The 20,684-nt window shown below is 39.9% G+C and overlaps 1 long non-coding RNA gene across 1 annotated transcript; it reads right to left on the reverse strand.

Annotated features, from left to right (window-relative positions):
- Positions 1 to 444: 444 nt before the first annotated feature.
- Positions 445 to 19,800, reverse strand: LOC134336535 (uncharacterized). Its single transcript, XR_010015820.1, has 4 exons — positions 19,720 to 19,800; positions 17,864 to 17,958; positions 2,880 to 3,001; positions 445 to 470 (listed from the first exon to the last, which is right to left on the reverse strand). It is a non-coding gene; the product is annotated as an uncharacterized LOC134336535 (long non-coding RNA).
- Positions 19,801 to 20,684: the final 884 nt, after the last annotated feature.

The following is a 20,684-nucleotide window of genomic DNA, read 5'->3' on the forward strand; positions in this document are numbered from 1 at the left end:
TTCTCTTCATTCTACGAATCCCCTCAAACCCTCACTAAATGTTCAGATTCAGCTTCATATTCATTTACCACACGTACATCGAAACATGCAGTGAAATGCGTTGTTTGCGATAACACCCGAGGATGTGCTGGAGGGGAGGCAACCCAAGGGTGAATGTGTCTGAAAGCTGTGAGAATCCATCCAGAGTCGTTCCAAAAACCAACAACAAGGGAAACAAGTAACTGCATCTGTCTCAGTTTATTTTTGTGTCATGTGCACATTATCCATACTTTGGTATTGTCAGGCAGAAATAATCTTGGTAAGGCACGATTCTAAATTGTTCACAACAGCGTTTTAACAGCTTGCACAACAGTTACAAAAATGTAATAACACTTTTGGGGAAAAAAATGGATAATTTAAAGAACTGGTAGATGAACAAGCCTGAGATTGTGCAGAGTGTTTCTCCAACTTGAGCAATGCCTTTGCAACACCTGTATGGAAAAAGGAAAGAACTTGATGAACAGGTACATGTTTGCAAAACTGCACATGCCTTTTAGCTGCAGACCTCCAAAGAAAAGGCACACCAAGAAATTTGTACTGTGTCTTTAAGAAGTCTGAAATGTGGAGACTTTGCATTAACGTGACTTGAGAAAATAGTGGTGTCATTAACTGAATGCTAGCTTAAGTACTGATGTAGATCAGGCTTGAGAACAAATATAGCGTCGTTAATATGATGTGAAATGCATACTAATGACAAGATACTGCTTCTGCACCCAGAGTCCAAAGTCAGGTCACACTTCCCATTATGACTTGGTATTCCAGGAGATACAATAAACTATGGTGTAGAATATAAAGGAGCACTTTGTAAGAAGATTAACATCTGAGATCTACTGGTTGATTAGTAAACAGAATCCAGTGTAAAATGGGAGATTTTGAAAGTCATGTGACAAATAATATTTCAAATCATACAGAAAGCGTATGAAATGGACTGTACACTATCACAGTCTCCTGTAAGGAGCACTATGTATATATACATATAATAAAACTTAATGAGAGAAATTAAAATCAAATTAAAACTTGGGCTTTTGCCATAGAGAATATTTTTATAGTGCCTGTACATTAATACAGCAGAGATCTGTGAGAGTAGCTTGGTGATGTCATGTTCATATCTGAGTTTGAAGACATACATTCAGTGGCCAGTTTATTAGGTACACCTATACACCTGCTTGTTAATGCAATTATATATAATGGTATATAAATATGTACTATTTTAGATATATATTCTGTAATTCACAGTTTTTTTTAATATTATCATGTATTGCATTCTACGCTGCCACAAAGTTAACAAATTTCACAACATAAACCTGATTCTGGTTCTGAGAGACCTCGATGATACTCTTAGCAGTCCCAAACATTCTCAAACATATGCACACAAATCAGATTTTGCGTTAGTGCTCCCTTACAATAGCAGTAGTTCAAGGAGGAGAGCAAGCTTGCTCTGCTGTCTAATATACAAGGAAGGATGTTCATTGTCAGGTCATTTGAGCTATTGATGTACGTCAGCAAAGTTTAGTTAACAAATGGTTAAATACACAGTTTTGTTTCCTCTTAAACATTATTTAACCTAACTCCCACTCATTATTGTATTATTGCTGTACAGGAAGACTTCAATTAACATGTAAATACCAGTTATATCACATGGTTTAAAGTTTTACTTTGCTAATTGTTTGAAACAGTTGTAATGTGAGCCAGATGAACTTCAAAAGATTTATTTTGTACAAATGCAGGAGCTAACCATACAATTCTGCAGTTTACTGTGCGATCTGTCATTAGTGCATTTAGTTTTTTTTTTGAAGACTCCCTTTTCATGTGGTCTAGTTAACTTGTTGCAGCATGCACTTGGCAAGGCAGCTGTCTGGATGAAGGGCCAATACTATAAAATAAACCTAATTATTTTCTGCCAGAACATGCAGCCACCCTGAGTTTAATATAAGAAGTGTTCCAATGTGAGACTGCGACCCTGATGATATGGGTATGAGGTGTTTTTAATGGGTGCTTAATTGCATGATACAGGAAACTTGCAAAGGAAACACACAGAAATTAGTGCCCATGATGGAATAATGCAACAAAATTATATTGGAGATTGGAGCTTGGTTAATCCTACTTGTCACATGATTTTTAAAAAAATATAGCAGGGCACAGAAAGCAGAATTAGGATTTCCTTCAAAAGACGAGGGAAATGATATGGTACTGGGATATACAGTATTTGAAATTCCAACCCTGGCATGATATCTGCCGAGTTAGTAGATTCGATAGTATGGTGGCTGACCATCCTGTCCAACAATGACAGCCAACCCATGAGGGAGAGTTTGGGTCAGTTCTGCTCTCTCAACCTCAGAATTCTGGGTCCAGTGGTACAAACAAACGTCACAACCTGGGACCTTTCTTGGTTGCAGTGGATGACCACGATGTCATCCGTGCTTGTTGTGCCCTTTGCCCTCCATGGAACGTTGCAGTACTGCCTTACCTGGCCATTGAATCTCACTGTAGATCTCACCCTCCCACGCTGACTTTGCATGTTAGGACAGACATGTCCTACCTCACCGGGGTATGAGGCCGCTGGCCACCCTCACCTGGTTTATCCCGCCCGTCGAAGCGGTGCACCGGGGCGTGGCTGCTGTCACATGCAAACAGCTACTCGGAGCCACAGGTGACAGCCGAGTGTCCAGTGGGGACCAAAGGTGAGTGAGCTTCCCCAGAATGGACACAGCAAGCCCCTTCATTAAAGATGCTACCCTTCCCTGGACTCACCACACACCTCAGATTTTATGATATCAGGAGTAAATATTGCTTTAATTTAAATGGATTATAGGGTAGGTAACAATTAATAGAGATCTTACTCCTGGTTGTTGACTAGGAGGAAGGCCAGCACACATTTCTTGTTTGTACAACAGTTAGCTCCTCCTTTATATCCTCAGTGATCAAATACTTCACCAATATACACATATAGTATAGTTGATTGCTGGAAAATAAAGTAGTTATGATTAAAATTACAAAAAAAGTCAACTTAATGAATTCTAAACATACTGATTAAGGCCATATAGATTTTCCCAGTTACTCATTTGATACAGACATGAAGAAACAAAGAATCAGAATCAGGTTTATTATCGCTGACTTTTATGACAAATAGCAAGGCTCCCGGTTTGAGTTCTGGTCTTGGCTCATACGGCTTATCTTAGTTAGGGAAAAGATATATCGCAAAAACCAACTCCATTACTTCTGAATCAAATCAATTTCTGATTCCCGGAATAATTGGAAAGCCAGTGACCTTGCAGCCTTGAGCTTGTCCATCACTGATATCAATTTGTTCAGCGATGGAGAGCAACACTCAGCAGGAGATGGTAACTGGAGCAAGAAAGGCAAAGCACCCAGAATGGGAAAACATTTGTTTAAGAGAACAGAACTTCACCAAGGAAATTCAAGTGTCTTGCAATGGCTCAGACCACTGATTGTTAGCAGATTTTAGAAACTACAAACATAACAGAATAGTCCTTCTCTTATTAAAATAAAATTTTAAGGACATAAGAATTAGGAGCAAGAATAGGGCGTCCAGCTCCTTGTGCCTGCTCTGCTATTCAATAAGATTATAGCTGATATGATTTTGGACTCAGTTCCACTTTACTACCTGTTCCCCATGGCCTTCCCATGGTCCACCCCTTTGCCTGTCTCAGCAATAAATATATTGTAGCCCTTAGTGACAGAGTATTCCTAAGAGTCTCAGCAGAGAAACAAGACAAATTCTTTCTCATCCCCATTTTAAATGAGAAATGTTCATTTGATAACTATGAACTCTAGTTTCAGGTTGTCCATCAAGAAGTGGTGTTTTCTTCAGATCTTACTGTCAAACTCACTCAGACTCATACATATCTCAACATAATCATCTCTCATCCACTTAAAATCCAATAACTATGGTTCGCTCTGTTAAGTATCCTAAATAAAATAACCCCTTTATCCTTGGAATTAACTTTATGAACCTTCTTTGAACTTCCAGTGCAAATTATATAGTCCTTAAATAAGGTGAACGGGGTGTATGGAGTGTCCAGGGACCAGTAGCACCTGTAGTGAAGGGGCTTATCATGTTCAATTTGGGGCAGCTCACTCACCTTTGGTCCCCACTGTACTTTCAGCTCTTACTGTGGCTCCAAATAGCGGTATGCATGTGACAGTGGCCACACCCCGGTCCACTGCTTCAACAGGTGAACTAAAACAGGTGAGGGTAGCTGGCAGGCCTTATACCTAGTGAAATAGGGACATGCCTATTCTAGCATGCAAAGTCAGTTCCAGTGAACTTAGGGAATGAGCTCTACAGTGAAATACAATGGCCAGGAAGGCACTCCGTGGAGAAGAAAGAGCATGACAAGGCACGGAAGAAGTCATGGACATCTACTGCATCCAAGGAAGACCCCAGTTTGTGATACACGTTTGCACCACAGGGCATGGAGTTCCAAGGTCGAGAGAGCGGAGCTGCCTAGGGCAAAGTCTTTTCCATTTAAAAACTCTCCCGTGTGGGTTTCCTGCCATCGTCGGATACAATGAATAGCCACCAACCGAAGATGGGATCAAAACTATACAGAATACTCCCTGTGTGGTCTCAGTAATACCTTGTATGGTTGGAGCACGACTTCCCTACAAGTGTCTAACATCCCCCTAGCAAAAGTAGGGCGACATCCAACTTTCAACCCAATTAGTTGGGGATCCTTGTGATCTTCTACTCTGATCTCCAAAGTAGCAAGCATTTTCGAGAACAGCAGTGATGAAATTTAGATCAAAGGTAAATATACAACTTCAGGATTACATGAGCTGAGCTGACAATTTTTCAATGGGATTATCAAGCCTGATTATTTGTCAGCTCAGGTAACCATCAACCAGTAAGAAGAATTTCAAATTGCAAGTCATATGCTTGTCCAATGTATAACTGAAACACAGTTTGGCTCACTATTGGGAGATGTGCTCAAACAATTTTAATACAAAGGCTTATCCACAAAATCACATCTCAATAACACGCAGTAACATGTATTGCCTCATCTTAACTTGTTGCAACCCTATGGGAAAAGAATGCATTTCATCTAATCATCTAGACTTTTCATAACTTTGAAAAACAGAATTTGCAACTGGAGATAATTTCTACCCTACAAGATAACATTTCTGATTGGGAGGGATGCTATTCTCTGGCATATCCACAATTCTCAAGGATTTTGCCTCGTCATGTTTAAAGCATCATCTGGGCTCCTTCTCCTCAGAGGTTTAATTTTCTTTGCTTGTGCATTGAAATAATGAAAAAAACATTTTTGCATTATCTTACTGCATTTATTTTATTTATTTTTAATGGGTACCAGTGGCCTTAGATTGAGGGTAATAAGACCCACTTAAACGTATTACATTAGTACATTCTGTAGTGGTAATTGTAGTGTAATTATTTGTGTTTGCTGTAATCGATTGAACTGACAGCAAATTCAGACTTTCTAAGCAAATGTAATTTCAATTGAAATCTTAAAATTATTGTGAGAGATTTAGATTTCATCCATGAGCATTGCTGCTTGATGTCTCCTCTGCTACAATCAAAGCAAGTCACTGTAGTTGATATGGATCTAAGCAATGACTGAACTTGTTCAATTTCAAAAATAAAGTCCAGAAAACTTAAAATTAATTCCATAATTTTTTTGGCATTCTACAGTGGATTCCAGTTAATTAGGCCATCATTTATTGGGATAGCCACTTATTTGGGACAATGCTTAAAGAACAAAGACTAATCGAGAAAAAAGCCGGGATTCCATTCACTTATTTGGGGCACTATGTCGGTTAATTGGGACAGGAGACTGTTGCCAAACAGTTTCTAGCTAGTGCCATTCATGTGCATGTGTGTGGCCATTAGACACTATGCAGTGCTTAGAGCGACCAGTTTTTAAATAGTGTCAGTTGTGTGTGTTTGTGTTCAAAAATCAGTGATTTTTGTCACTGATTGTTGGCGAGAAATAAGCAGTAAGACATTTCAGAACTGTTTTGCTCACTGCAATTTCAAACATTCAGGGAGGTGCTGGAAACAGCTGGGATTGAAAATATTTCACTACTTCAACAATTTAGGAACTATGGAGAATCTGAAGGTTTCAACAAACATCTTGAATGTTACAATGAAAATGAAGATTTGGAGGATGAAATCATCAAAAGCATTCTGTGAGGGCAATCTATTATCTACACCAGATATCTGCACTGATTTTGTTCATTTACAGTCAATGAAAGAACACAATACCATGCTCTCAATTTTATCTGTCAATAACTATTAGGAAATAATACAGTTTTATAGTACTGCATTGGTAGTGTTCAAGCTTGTTCTGTATTTCATTTAAATACATAATTTGTTACTCAGATGGTAAACTGTCACTTTTTATACCTTTTTAACTATTTCCATGCAACTTCTGCTAATTGAGGCAGCCACTTAATTGGGCCAAAATGCACTGGTCATGATGTGTCCCAAGTAACCGGAATCCACTGTATTCCATAATTGCTGCATCGTAAAAAATATTGCCTTAAAACGACCTCATTTTATGTACAAATAAGACCATATGACTATAAGGCATAAGAGCAGAATTAGGCCATTTGGCTCATCGAGTCTGCTTCACCATTGAATGATTCTCCTGCTTTTTCCCTGGAATCTTTGACACCCTTACTAATCAAGAACTTAACAACCTCTGCTTTGAATATACCCAATGGCTTCACCTCCACAGCTGTATATAGCATTGAATCCCATAGATTCATTCTCTGGCTAAAGAACTTTTCCTCATGTCTGTTCTAAAAAGATATCCTTCTATTTTGAGTCTGTGTCCACTGGTCCTAGACTTCCTCACTATAGGAAACATTTTCTCTGTGACCACTCTATCTAAGCCTTTCAATATCCCCCCTCATTCTCCTAAAGTCCTGTGAGTACAGGTTGAATTGTAATTATCACATAAATTATTTAAAATATAAAGAATTTTAATTTGTTAAACTGCTTTGTTTCTGGTTTTCCAGCTCGAAAAACATATCCTTCATTATTTTCATAGTGTTTAAAAAGTGAATTAAAAGCTGAGCTTTTTTTTAATACAAAATTACAACTTTTAGGACTGTTAGCAGAGGAAACAGCTTCTTCCACTGGCCGTGAAACTACTGAAGTCCCTCGCAACACCCAGGTCTCATCACTTATGAAGTGCCAGTAGTGTTATACTGTTTACTTTTTAACTTTTGTCATAAATGCACCTTATGCTAAATGTCAATTTTCTAGAATATGTTTCATTATTTATTTATTTGAGGTCATCATCATCCTTATATGCTGTGTCATGACATAGGTGATCATGGTCTCTACAAAATTGTTTGCCATTGCCTTCTTCAGGGCAGCGTCTTTACAAGATGGGTGACCCCACCTATTATCAATACTCTTCAGAGATTGTCTGCCTGGTGTCAGTGGTCACATAACCAGGTCTTGTGATATGCACTAGCTGCTATTTGAGATAATATTACTTTATGTGCTGTGTCGTCGTCGTGGCTATCCCTCAAGGTCGAGGATGATGGTCTTCATTCTGAAGTGGCCCACAGAGTGAAGACGCCTGTGCGTGTATTTGTTTAACGTGATACTTGATGTTGCACTCCAAGAAGCACACGATACTTCACAAATCAACCACCTGATTCCAGTGGCATGGAAACCACGACGATTGGAGCTGATGGATTTGTTGCAGCCTTCATCCGCCTTCACAGTCATTGAGTTCGAAGTAACTTCATCCGCCTGTTCCACCGATGAGGTCTTGGCTGGATTGTTCCTTGTCAGTGACCTCACTCTTGACCTTACTGCCATGGGTGACCCTACCAGGAGCATAGCTCCAGCGGCATCGCCCTCAGGATCACAGGACCACACAAGCGTCTCCACCACGACAAGGTGACAATCCACGGAGAAGATGTGCTGTGTGTGAGGTATATGAAGTGTGTTGTGCACCTTGGTCCCAATGAACCTTGTTTCCTTTAGCGGTATACATGTATATGCTTAAGAGACAATAAACTTGGACTTGAACTTGTTTCCTAGTTTGTTTCAATGTGTTTGGCTCCTCGGCCTTTTAATTGACCGGCTGGGGGATTGTCATCCGATCCCAGCTGCTTCCTTCACATTCTTCTTGGGTGTAAACATATGACCACTACCCGGTGTTATCTTAATACAAATCCATACTGTGGCACATTCTTACCGAGTAAATCACATAGTTTGGAAGAACATTATTCTGATTAAATTGACTGTGTGATTATTATTGTGATGCTTCTGTTTCCTCTAAACAGCAATCTGCTTCAATAAACAGTATTGAAAATCTCATGGGCAGGCACACTTTTTCATTGTTCATTTTAATCTGACTGGACCGAGGAAGTAAAGGGTTATTACCCAATTCTGTTTTAATCTCGACCCCTCCCCCCCACATTGACCACTCTGTGTGACCCCCAAATGACCTTGAGTAGTTGGAATAGTGAGAATTGTGGTTGAAGAGCCTGAAATTATTCAGTTTAACAGGTAGATTCTGACTGTAACAACAACGTGAATTGGTGTCTTAACAGAATCAAGTTTTTTTTTCCCTCATGGGTTTTGTGTGATCTTATACATTGGGCTTACTACATTGCCACTGGCCTCTGCTTCCATGCCCAATGCCCATAGCTTTCCCATGGCGGTTTCCTACAAGCTTTGGGAGAGCTGGAACCAATTGCTGTCCACTCCCAATTTTCCACATTAGATCATAGTGCTTTGTTAAATGTACCTCAAGTGAGTTTTAGCTTTGTTCCAAATACTTCACGGGGTTCCTTTTTCTTTCCTCAGTGGGAGGGGATTCCAGCCTATTCAACTTAACTTGCCAGAAAATAGGAGTAAAGTTTTTCTTCATTTTTATAAAAATAAAAGTTATAAAAATTCACTACCCTATACAGGACTAGAATGCATTAAATCTAAGTATTGCAATATTTCATATTGTGAAATCATATGTAAAGTGCTACTACATGAAATGAACGCATCCAACTCATCAACTAACAAAGGAGGCATGTCGGTCCCATTCCCCCATAGGTTCCAGTGGCCAATTATTCTCTTTTTAGTATCTATTCAGTTTCCTTTTGGAAGCTCGGATTGATTCTATCTTCACCTGCCCTACAGGTAGAAATCCACTTCTGAGTGAAAAAGTAATTTCTTACACCCCACTTATATCATGTAAGAATGGTGGTTGTCCACCATGTCCAATGATGACAGGAGACTTGTGCGTGAGAGTTTTTAAAGTAGAAAAGCTGTTGCAATTGGGATAGTTCTGCTCTCTTGGCCTCAGAAGTCTGGGTCCAGTGGTATGAACAAACGTCACAAACTGGGGTCTTCCTTGGTTGCAGTGGATGACCAGGACATCTTCTGTGCCCTGTCATGACCGTTGCTCTCCCCGGAGCATTGTAGTACTGCCTTCCTGGCCGTTGGATCTCACTGTAGATTTCACCCACCTAGTCTGCTGGAGCTGACTTTGCCTGCTGGGATAGGCATGTCCTTATCTCACAGGAGTATGAGGCCTCTAGTTATCCTCACCTGGTTTAGCCCGCTTGTCGAAGCAGTGGACTGGGTGTGGCCACTGTCGCGTGCAAGCAGCTACTTGGAGCCATAGGAGAGAGCTGAGTGTCCAGTGGGGACCAAAGCTGAGTGAGCTGCGGCAGAATGGACCACAACAAGATTGGACATGACAAGCCCCTTCACCAGAGGTGCTACCCCTCCCTAGGCACCCCACATGCCCCCATGTAAGAATAATCTCTAATCTATAGTGTGTACTTTTGTTCTTGACCATAACACCAACAGCTTTCCTTGACCTAAATGACTTAAAGGGATCTAAACCGCTGGTGGGCATTTGTAATTATCTGCCCAATCAAGTTCGACTTGCATCTGCCAGTGGCAGTCTTGGGCTTACTTTACTGTTGATGTCAAAGTAATGTTGCAAGAAAAAAATAATTGATTGTAAAAAATGCACAAAATGCTGGAGGAACTCAGTAAATGACACAGCATCTACGGAGGGAAATGCACAGTCAGCGTTTTGAGCCGAGACTTTTCATCAGGACTGAAAAGGGAAGGGTGGGGGGAGCCAGATTTCCAGCATCTGCTGAATCTCTTGTATGCAAAATGAGTGGTAAATCCACTTCAAGAACAGAGAAATTGTCCAAATATTTTGACAATATTCATTAAAATGTGGATATTTATTCAATTTTTTGTTTATGGGAAACCCACCAAATGAGCTGAAACGGAACCAAAATTCTGTCGGGCTGGACTTTCCTTCCTTTTTAAGAGTCATTCATTTATTTTAAAATGCATGAATACTTTAATACATGAATGTCTTTACTCAACAGAGCTGAATTTTCAGTCCTCTGAAATGAGAACGGTTATGCTCAAGCCATCTGCAGATCAGACAGTTTTGGCAAAGGCACAAATTAATATCATGGGTGCTGAAAAAATAAAGGGCAGACAAGTATATCATTAGGATCAAAACAAGGTTTTTGGAATGCACCTTTATAATAGAAACAACTTTATACATCTGCTGTCTTCACATACAAGCTTTGCAGATAACATCCACATTTGAAATATTAACTTATACTCAGTAGCCACTTTGTTAGGTACACCTGTGTTCCAGCTCATCAATGAAAATGACTAATCAGCCAATCATGTGGCAGCAACTCAATGCATAAAAGCATGCAGACATGGTCAAGAGGTTCTGTTGTTGTTCAGACCAGACATCAGAATGGGGAAGAAATGTGATCTAAATGACTTTGACCATGGAGTGATTGTTACTGGCATACGGGGTGGTTTGTGTATCTCAGGAACTGCAAATCTCCTGGGGTTTTCACACACAAGAATAGTAGAAAAAACAAAAAACAAAAAACAAAATCATTCAGTGAGCAGCAGTTCTGTGGGTGAAAATGCCTTGTTAATCAGAGGAGAATGGCCAGACTGGTTCAAGCTGACAGGAAGGCGACAGTAACTCAAATAACTACGCGTTACCACAGTGGTGTGCAGAAGAGCATATCTGAACGCACAATATGTTGAACCTTGAAGTGGATGGGCTACAGCAGCAGAAGACCACAGGCATACACCCAGTTGTCATTTTATTAGGGTACAGGAGGTACCCATCGAACTGGACACTGAGTGTATTCTTCCCATTTCACTGATGCTACCTGATCAATTGTGGGTCTCCAGTATCTTTTGCTTTTGTTACATTTTTCCAACATCTGTATTTCTTTTTTTTTAACCTTCGTGTCCTGGGACTCGTCAAGTGTGATTATTCTCTCAAATCCTTTAGGACAAATTGCTAATGCCTCACTATTATTTCGCTGTGATCATTTCAGAAGTCTTTGAAGAAAAAAGCCATAAAAAGATGTAAGAGATTTTCTTCACATGAAATACATACATACTATCATGAAAGCCGCTCGTTCAAGCAGACTGAAAACTGGATGTAGTACAATTGTTCTCTTATAGTCCAAGGCCGCTCTTGCAATTGTTTGTACTTTATGCAGGGGGTAATTTTAAATACACAGAGGGATTTAGTTTTGGCTGTGATATTAGCACTCCAGAACTGATTCCTTCATGTGCAGGCTTTCTGCAATACTATATAGTGAGAAAACAGAAACTAGGAGTCCATTCAACCCAAGGATCTGTTTCATCATGCTATCTGTGACCTAACTGTATGTACTCTGCTTTGATCCTAATCACTTGATGCCCTTGTTTGATTTTAACAATTAATATGCTGATTCAAGTCCTGAAAATGTCACTTGAAGCAGAGTTCTGAGTCTTTTGATTGAACGTGGGTGTGAATTTCAGATTTCCACCACAGTTCATGGTCTGTCTGATTTCGCTCTTTAATCTCTCCCGCCCCTCCCCCCCCCCCCCGTTTGTATTTCCAGAATCTGGGTTGTCGAATCCTTCCTTCGATTCCATTGCTTTTCCAGATACAGACCTTGCACTTTTTTGCTGACAACGTCAAGTAACCTTATTGTTGATTTAGTGTGACACAACCACTGATTTATAATCCCAACAGAATGCAAACCAAAAGTATGTGGCCTTTTATCATAATTTTGGCTTTTATGCATTGGTATCATTCTGACTAACCGGCACTGTTAGATCTGCAATGCCAATATATCTAGCCCCAAAGTTCCTACTGGGATTTTTCAACACAACTAAAACCAACCTCCCTTCCTTTCATATTCAGTCATTCATTAAATAAAGGAAATGCTTCTTGCTGCTGTTCTGAATACTATTCACACCTCTACACTAGCTTTCAGCTGAGCATGGAACCATTGTTTACCATATTGATTCAAATGTCATTTCATAATCATAGAACAGGCTTTTCAGCCCACAATGTTGTGCAATCTTTTAACCTACTCTAAGATCAATCTAATCCTTCTCTCTTACATAGCCCTCCATTTTTCAATCATCCATGTGCCTATTTAAGTATTTCTTAAATGTTCCTAACATATCTGCCTCTATCACCAACTCTGGCAGGGTGTTCCATGCACCCACCACTCTCTGTGTTAAAAAAAAACTTACCTCTGATGTTCCCCCTATACTTTCCTCCAATCACAATAAAATTATGTCTCCTCATATTTCTGCCCTGGAAAAAAATGTCATTGGCTGCCCACTTGATCTATGCCTTTTATCATCTGTACACCTCTATCAAGCTTCCTCTCATCCTCCTTCACTCCAAAGCATGCAGTACATTGTTGTGAGAAATAAACACAGTTTTAAAAATGTGACCACAGTGACTGGATTTGACGAGCATCGCACAGTAAAGTCCAGGCCCAAAATCTTCTGCATCTCTCACACCCTGCACACTCTGCCGTTGCTCAAGTCTTTCCACTGCAGCACTGCCCTGTCAGACGACAATCGGCGAAATTCATCTTCCTCTGCCGAGAATGGGACAGTGTCCCTATGTTGCAATATCCCTTTGTAGATGGGCATGTTAGAGTACTTAAGATGCTGAGATCTATCCTAGGATGCACGGGGACACATTCTCAGTGAGTGTAACCTGGGGTCATCGCAGGTTTCATGTCTTTGAACATCCGACACTCTCTTCCAGGCGACCCAGACAGGGTTGATTGGGCCCTGGTTTGCACCCCAGCAGCGTTGGTGCACAGGTCACACCTCTTGGTCCACAGCCATCTGGTGGCTCATTCAGCAGCCTCTGTGACAGTCCTGGCGGCTCTTTTCTTTGCAGCCTCCCATAATGCCAAGGAGAGAGTAGGATCTACAGAGCGAGCAGCCTGCAACACCCCTCCTCTGTAGGCTTTTGCATTTGTCCTCCACCCTGCTCCTAGCATTTGGTTTTATTGTCAGCTCAAGCAGAAACCATGAATAATACTGTGTGGCAAGATCTACCTGTTGCTGAGATAGATCATGAACCGTCTTGCTTAGCTGGTAAAAGCAGTTTTTCCTAATCTGCCGTAATATTTCAATTCTTATTGTGCTTTAGTTCCAGCACAATATAACATTACCTACATTATTATGCGAATCTCTTCAAGTTATTATGTTATCACTTGGAACCTCCATTAGCCATTGCGATCAGTGTAAGTAAAAATACACTCATATCATTATTCATCACAGAAGCAAGCCACTCATCCCTACTACCTTCTGCTAATATTTACGTCCTCTCATCTCCTCCCTACCTTATCTCTGCCTTTCTGTATTTTTCTTTCGAATGCTGATCTATTTTCATCAAAATATTTGACCTGATCTCTCTCTGTGATAGTGAGTTTCACATTCTGATGGCTTACTGAGTAATTTCTTTTTATTTCCCTGATTAATTTATTTATTGTTAAATTGAATTTTATGTCCCCATTACACACTTCCCATAAATCAGAAAATTTACCCTACACAATCCATTAAAAATGTTATAAGCCATCCAGTCCTCTCTTTCCCTCGTCTGAACTTGTTCAATTTTGTTTGATAGTTATAATGTCTATAGTGTGAAGTGACTGATAGCCATACTCCCACACAGTGAGGTTATGGCATTAATAATTCACTAAGTACACGCATGAGCATCTGAAATAATAATATCTGGCAAAATCTGCTCAACTACCTGTTTTCTGCAAGTTCAGATTCATGTGCATTTTCTTTAGTATGGTCATCTGGTGGAGACACTAGTTCTTCCAGGTGAATACTCTCCATGTGAGCTGGATTCTACAGATGTCCAATGCTTTTCTCCTTTGGCTCACGAAGTCCAGAAGAAATTAAAAAGAGTCTTCCCAGTAAGAATGTTGTTTTCAAATTGGCCTGTTTTTCTTAAGAGAAAGAAGGAGTCCATTTTAGCCCACTTTGCGTAGGCCAGTTCATAGCAGTCTGTTCCCCAGTAACACACAAAGCACTGGAAGAACCCTGTCAGTCAGGTAGCATCCATGGAGAGAACTGGACAGTAGACATTTCAATTTCCTTCCATATATATTGCCTGGACCACTGTGTTCCTCCAGTGGTTTGTCTATTACTCCAGATCCCTGAATCTGCAGTCTCACTAATCCCAATCCCTCACTAATTTTCCTTATAGCCTGTACTTTTCTCAATTCACTTCTCACGTACGTGCTAGGGGAAATGATGGGCTGATGAACCGACCATTCCACATATCTTTAAGTTGTGAGAGGAAATTGGAGCACCCAGGCAGTCAAAGGCAGAATACTGTATGTATAGGGAGCACTGGGGCAAGGATTGAACTGGGATCATTGGGACTGTGAGGCAGGAGTTTTACTATCTGTATCCTTGTGCCTTTCCTCTTTCCCTCCAACACCTCCCTTGTTTCTATCTCATCAGGAGATGTATTTGATGTTTCCAGTTCAATTTCCACTGCTTAGGGGGAAAAAGTATGCAATAACCAAGGGCACTGAAGGTTTCAAAGTTCAAAAGTTCAAAGTAAATTTATTATTGAAGTGTCATCATTTACTACCCTGAGATTCATTTTCTTTCAGGTATTCGCAGTAGATACAAAAAAACCCGCAACAGAACCAATGGGAAAACCACACGTTAAACAGATAAATAACTAATGTGCAAAAGACAGAAACAGTGCAAGTAAAAAAATAAGAAAAATGATAATAATAATAATAAATAAATAAGCAATAAATATAAAGAACATAAGTTGTAGAGCCCTTAAGAGTGAGTCCATAGATTGTGGAATCAGTTCAATGTTGGGGTGAGTTAAGTTATCCCGTCTGGTTCAACAGTCTTGCTCCTGAACCTGATGGTGTGAGACTTAAGGCTCCTGTACCTCCTTCCTGTTGACAGCAGTAAGTGGAGAGCATGGCCCCAATGGTGTGGGCCCTTGATGATGGATGCTTCTTTCCTGCAAATGTGCTCAATGGTGGGGAGGGCTTTACCTGTGATGGACTGGGCTGTATTCACTACTTTTGTGGGTTTTTCTGTTTAAGGGCATTGGTGTTCCCATACAAGGCTGTGAAGCAAACAGTCAATATACTCTCCACTGTGCACCGGTAGAAGCATGTCAAAGCTTTAGATGACATGCAGAGTGCAGTAGAACAAAGGGATCGGAGAATACAGACCCATAATTCCTTGGAAGTGACATTACAGGTAGATAGGGTTGTAAAGAGAGATTTGACAAAGAGGATTAATGGTAAATTTGTTGAGTGGCCCTCCAAGAGAACCACAAACTTGTTAGAGGGTTTGGAGGCTTGCGTGCCTCAATGATGCAGAGAGCTATGTTGGCTGGAGTCAAGGCTTTATGTTTTGGCTCTTGGTAGGGTCACCCATGCCAAACAGGTCAAAGGGTAAAGGACAGACTAAGCGTGGTCCATCGGTCCTCCAGGTTTGGGGGTTCAGCTCAGGGCTAACAATCCTAAACCAGTCAAACAAACTTGTTACGGAAACAGCAATGAAGAATCCTTCGACATCTGAGTGTGATGGTATTCCTGAGTCTCCACCCAGAACTTGTATGACTGACAGTAAACTGAGCTACTGACACGATGAAGGAAGCCCTGAAACCCGCCAGAGTTGGAGAACATTCATTGCCGCCTTAAATGTGAGTGACGTAACACGCAACGGTAGGTAGGTAGGGATTGAGTGGTGAATGGGCTGAGTGCCTTGTTTCACTTTTTACATTCCTCCCTGCAGTTGCATTCTCCTTAAAATGTCCTCCTTATTCCCTCTTAAATGCATTCAATAATTAAAAGTTCTCTGCCTTTTGCATTCCATTTTTAAATTTTCCAACTCTGCTTCAAACTAAGGATCAACGTGCTTGAGATGCATGGGATTCAGGTCACACATTGCTGAGTGTGAATCGGGATCAAAGAGTTCATCCCCAAGTGTAATGCAGGGAATCCTTGCAAGATATTGCGCTCCACAGTAAGTCCTGAGGTGGGATACAGTGACAGCAGTCATTCATTCACATGCTGAGCTCCGACGTTTCAGCAGGTGAAGGCTGTCAATTCTGATTGGAATTGCTGAATTCACTCCAGCCTCTTCGCCCCCTGTATTATTTCTGTCCAGGCTAAAATTCATGAGCAGCTAATTCACTCTGTGAAAAATCTAGGTTTCAACAAGGCTGCCTATGTTGTTCATCAAACTTGGATTATCTTAAAAACTTGAGTGGATTTTTTTCTCTGCAAGGAAATATCAGATTTCATTTCATACTGAGCCATAGCAATATTTTTTTATCTCAATTCTTTTTGATTTACATTATAGTTGCCTCAAGGTTTCCATTGTGCCTATATCCTTCAATACTTTGTGCTTGCAATAAACAATACAGCCTGTATTGTTGAATCAATTAACATATTGTGTAGGGCTATTGTTCTTAGCACTGTTGCATAAGATCTTCTGGCTTTAATCATTCAACATTAAGACTTGGCATTGTTTGAATTGCTTTCAGTTGGCTATGTATTAATTGATACTTGATCTATTCCTGCCATACAGGTAGGTTTAGAATGACACTCAAATCCAGACTGCATTGCTTATTGCAGCCAACTCAATAACAACATGAGAACTAGGAGCAGGAGTAAGCCACTTGGCCCCTCCAGCCTGATCTGCATTCAGCAAGATCATAACTGACCTGATCTTAGCCTTAGCTCTAATTTCCTGCCCTTTCGCTGTTACTCTTGAATCCTAATTGTCCATAACTTGTGCCTCAAGAAGGTGGCATCCATCATTAAGGACCGTCACCATCCGAGACATGCCCTCTTCTCATTACTACATCAGGAGCCTGAAGACGCACACACAGTGCTTTAGAAATAGCTTCCTTCCCTCCACCATCAAATTCTGAACTCATGAACACTAGCTCACTCCTATTCTTTTGCATGATATTTTATATCATAACATTGAGTAATTCTTTTCTCTCTTACACTATACTGCTGCCACAAAACAACAACATTTTACAACAATCGTCAATGACGCTGATTCTGATTCTAAAATTATCTCATTCTAGAATAAATCCAATGATTTAATCTCTAACCTCTCTCTGGGGTAGAGAATTCCTATGATCCATGCATCCACAAAAGAAGGAATTCCTTCCCATCTATGTATTAATTCTGTCCAAATGCTGGAAATTATATCCCCAAATTCCAGATACACCATGAGATAAAAGATCTCAACATTTCCCTGTCAAACTCCTTCAGAAGCATATTATTTCATTGCAATCATCTCTTATTCTATATTCCAGGGAGTCAAGACCCAAACCAATGACTAGTTTCTCATAAGAAACCCTTAGTTTTGTCTCAACCTTTTCCAAAGTCCTTCCTTAAAAACCAACCGAAAGCTTTCATTTTCTGGCTTTTGAACATTGACCAAGAAGAAAAGAATTAGATTATGTGAATTATTAGAATGACTTACTGGCAAGTTTGAAATCTTTCTTCAGCATTATGGATCCATTGTCTTCAGATCTGCAATGTCATTTTAGCTTGTCCTTCCCACTTTTATGTCTCACTCTAAGAAAGACAAAATTTTGAAGATGTTCCTGAGCAAAATCAGCTCACCTCTACACACAACCTTGTGTGTGACCTGTGTATGCTGCTGATATGTTGATTCTGAGAACTAGGAAAATAAGGCTAAAAGATGAAGGGTTCCAGTCTGAAACGTCAACTCTTTTGTCCCTCTCCATAAATGTTGCCTGACCTGCTGAGTTCCTCTAGCATTTTGTGTGTATTTTGTATTTCCAGCATCAGCAGAATCTCTTACAATCTAGAAGATGTCAGTGACCCAGACTGAATGGTCTTATAAAGGCAAAAATCAAAAGTTCAAAGTTGAGTTTATTGTCATATGCACAAGTGCATGCACGCACAGGGACAAGGAAAACTTACTTGCAGCAGCATCACAGGGACATGGCATCATATAAATAGCATTTATAAGAAAAACATAAATTAAACAATTTTTACAAGAAGGAACACAAACAGGATAAAGTAAAAGTCCACTTTCGTTCAAAGTGATCAAAGTCATCATAGTTTTGCTAAACTCCAAGTGATTAGGATTATGCTAGTTGGTTCAAGAACTGAATGGCTGAAGGGAAGTAGCTGTTCTTGACCTGGTGGTGTGGAACTTCAGGCTTCTATATCTCCTGCCTGCTGGCTGCTGCAAGAATGGCTTGAGTGGTGGGCTCTTTGATGACGAATGTTGTCTCCTATAGTGCTACCGATGGTGGGGAGGGATGTGCCCATATCTACTGGGCAAAATCCACTACTCTCTTCAGCTTCTGACTTTTGTGCATATTTGAATTTCAGTACGAGACCATGATGCAACCAGTGAGGACACTGGTCTAATCCGCATTGTTTATATGCTGTTAAATTCTCCAACGTGGACATCCAATGATGGAGTAGGGAGACTCTCAGCTGTTATGCCAAAGAATAATTCTTGAAGAAATCTCTGTGGGCCTTCACTGCCAGGATTGGAGGGGAACATGAGGACAGTGACAGGAGCTGGAGTGGAGAGAGGGACCAATAGTTCTTACTATAAAAAGTTGAGTAGACCCCCAACTTTGCCTGTTCCAGTTTTGTTTCGTGAAAGTGAAGCAGAATCAATGCATTTCTTCAAATTACTCTTAGCAGGTAAAGAGAGTCACTGAACCCTGCCAATGAGTGAAATGGCCACTAGCAAGAAATATCAAATTACAGGCATCAGTTCTCCACACTCCATGTTTTACAGACATCTCTCTGTTGTAAACCTGAACTCAAGAATCCAAAATCTGCAAGTTATTCTTGCTTTGAGATCCAAATTAATGGGTTTCTAATTTAAGTTCCAACTGGCTCTTCATGTAGCCCAACCACTTTTAATTAATTAGCTTTGGGCACAAAGCACTTATTTAGTCTAAAACTGAAGTGTCTTGCGTAAATTTAGACTTCCTTAACCGTTTTTGTTTTGGTCAATACATGGTCAATTCAGGTTGTTAAATGTGCTATTTATTTGCTTGCCACGAACTCAAACTCTAGATAAAAAGAAAACCAGATTAAACTAAGCAACCTCTTTGTATATTGACATAAAAACACTTAATTTACTACTGTATAGCAATGTATTATTATTTAAAGCAGCACTGACTCTGTCGCCAAAGACTAAACACTTCAAAAATGGTAGAGTCAAGTATTATTTGGCAGAATTGTGTCACAAATGATCAAAGTATTAATACATTGTTGGAACAAGAACAGTGGATCAAATACATTTTAATGTGCTCAAGCAAATGCTAAAAAAAAATGTCAAACCATTTTGGTGGCAACTGTGCCTCTTTAAGCTCCATTGCATTTTAAGCTTCTTTCATGGGAGCCTTCAAACAGGAATCAAATAGCAACTCCTGTGCCAGATTATATGACCCATGTCATGGTGTGTTCCCTTCTTATTAAATGTTATATCCTGAGATTGAATTGCTTCAGCTTTGTCCACTTTATAATAAACTCTGTTAAGACTTCTGCTGACTTTAATTCTCGTAGCTGTTAGGCAATTCTAGAAAGTGTTGGGAACATTCAGTACTCAAAAATTTAATTAGTAATAGATCTGTTTTTAAACATCTAATTTAATAAATCAGTGAGTTAATTAGTTGGGGATGGATATATCTTTAAATGCATGACTTAACAAACTAAAGATTTAACAGTTATGGGACTCATTACAGAATGACCATCTGATTTTTTTTAAACTACAACATACACAATTTTAAAATAACTTTACAGCAGTTGTTAACACTCCACAATTGCTTTTTCTTAAAAGTGTGCCAACAACTTAAAACACTCACTAATGGAAGAACTATTCACTGGAAAGGAAACTAAATGCAGAGTGATGTATTGCAGAGGCACCTTTTTAAGATTACAGGTGGGTTTCTTATGTTAGAGTCTGGGTATCCTGTGATGCACCAGATATTCCATAACAACATGACCATCCTGACTATTTGAGGAAGAAACTTCTAGGATGTCATTAGTGTTTTCCAATTGGAATCAACCACTTGTGAACATGACAGTGCACAAGGGCAACAAATCAACCAGAGAAGTTTCAGAAATGAAAACTGGAAGCACACAGCATCCAAAAGAGAGAGGTTGATCAACATTTGAATCTGTAAAACGAGTGTTGAAATGTTTGAATATTTGTGAACATGGATCAATCTGGTCAATATGGGCTTTGGAAAACATTAAACCTTAAGGAAAATGAATTTATTTTTTACGTTTAGATTTCTGCTGCC

The sequence above is a fragment of the Mobula hypostoma genome, chromosome 22 (assembly GCF_963921235.1).
Source record: "Mobula hypostoma chromosome 22, sMobHyp1.1, whole genome shotgun sequence".
NCBI classification, from domain to species: Eukaryota; Metazoa; Chordata; class Chondrichthyes; order Myliobatiformes; family Myliobatidae; genus Mobula; species Mobula hypostoma.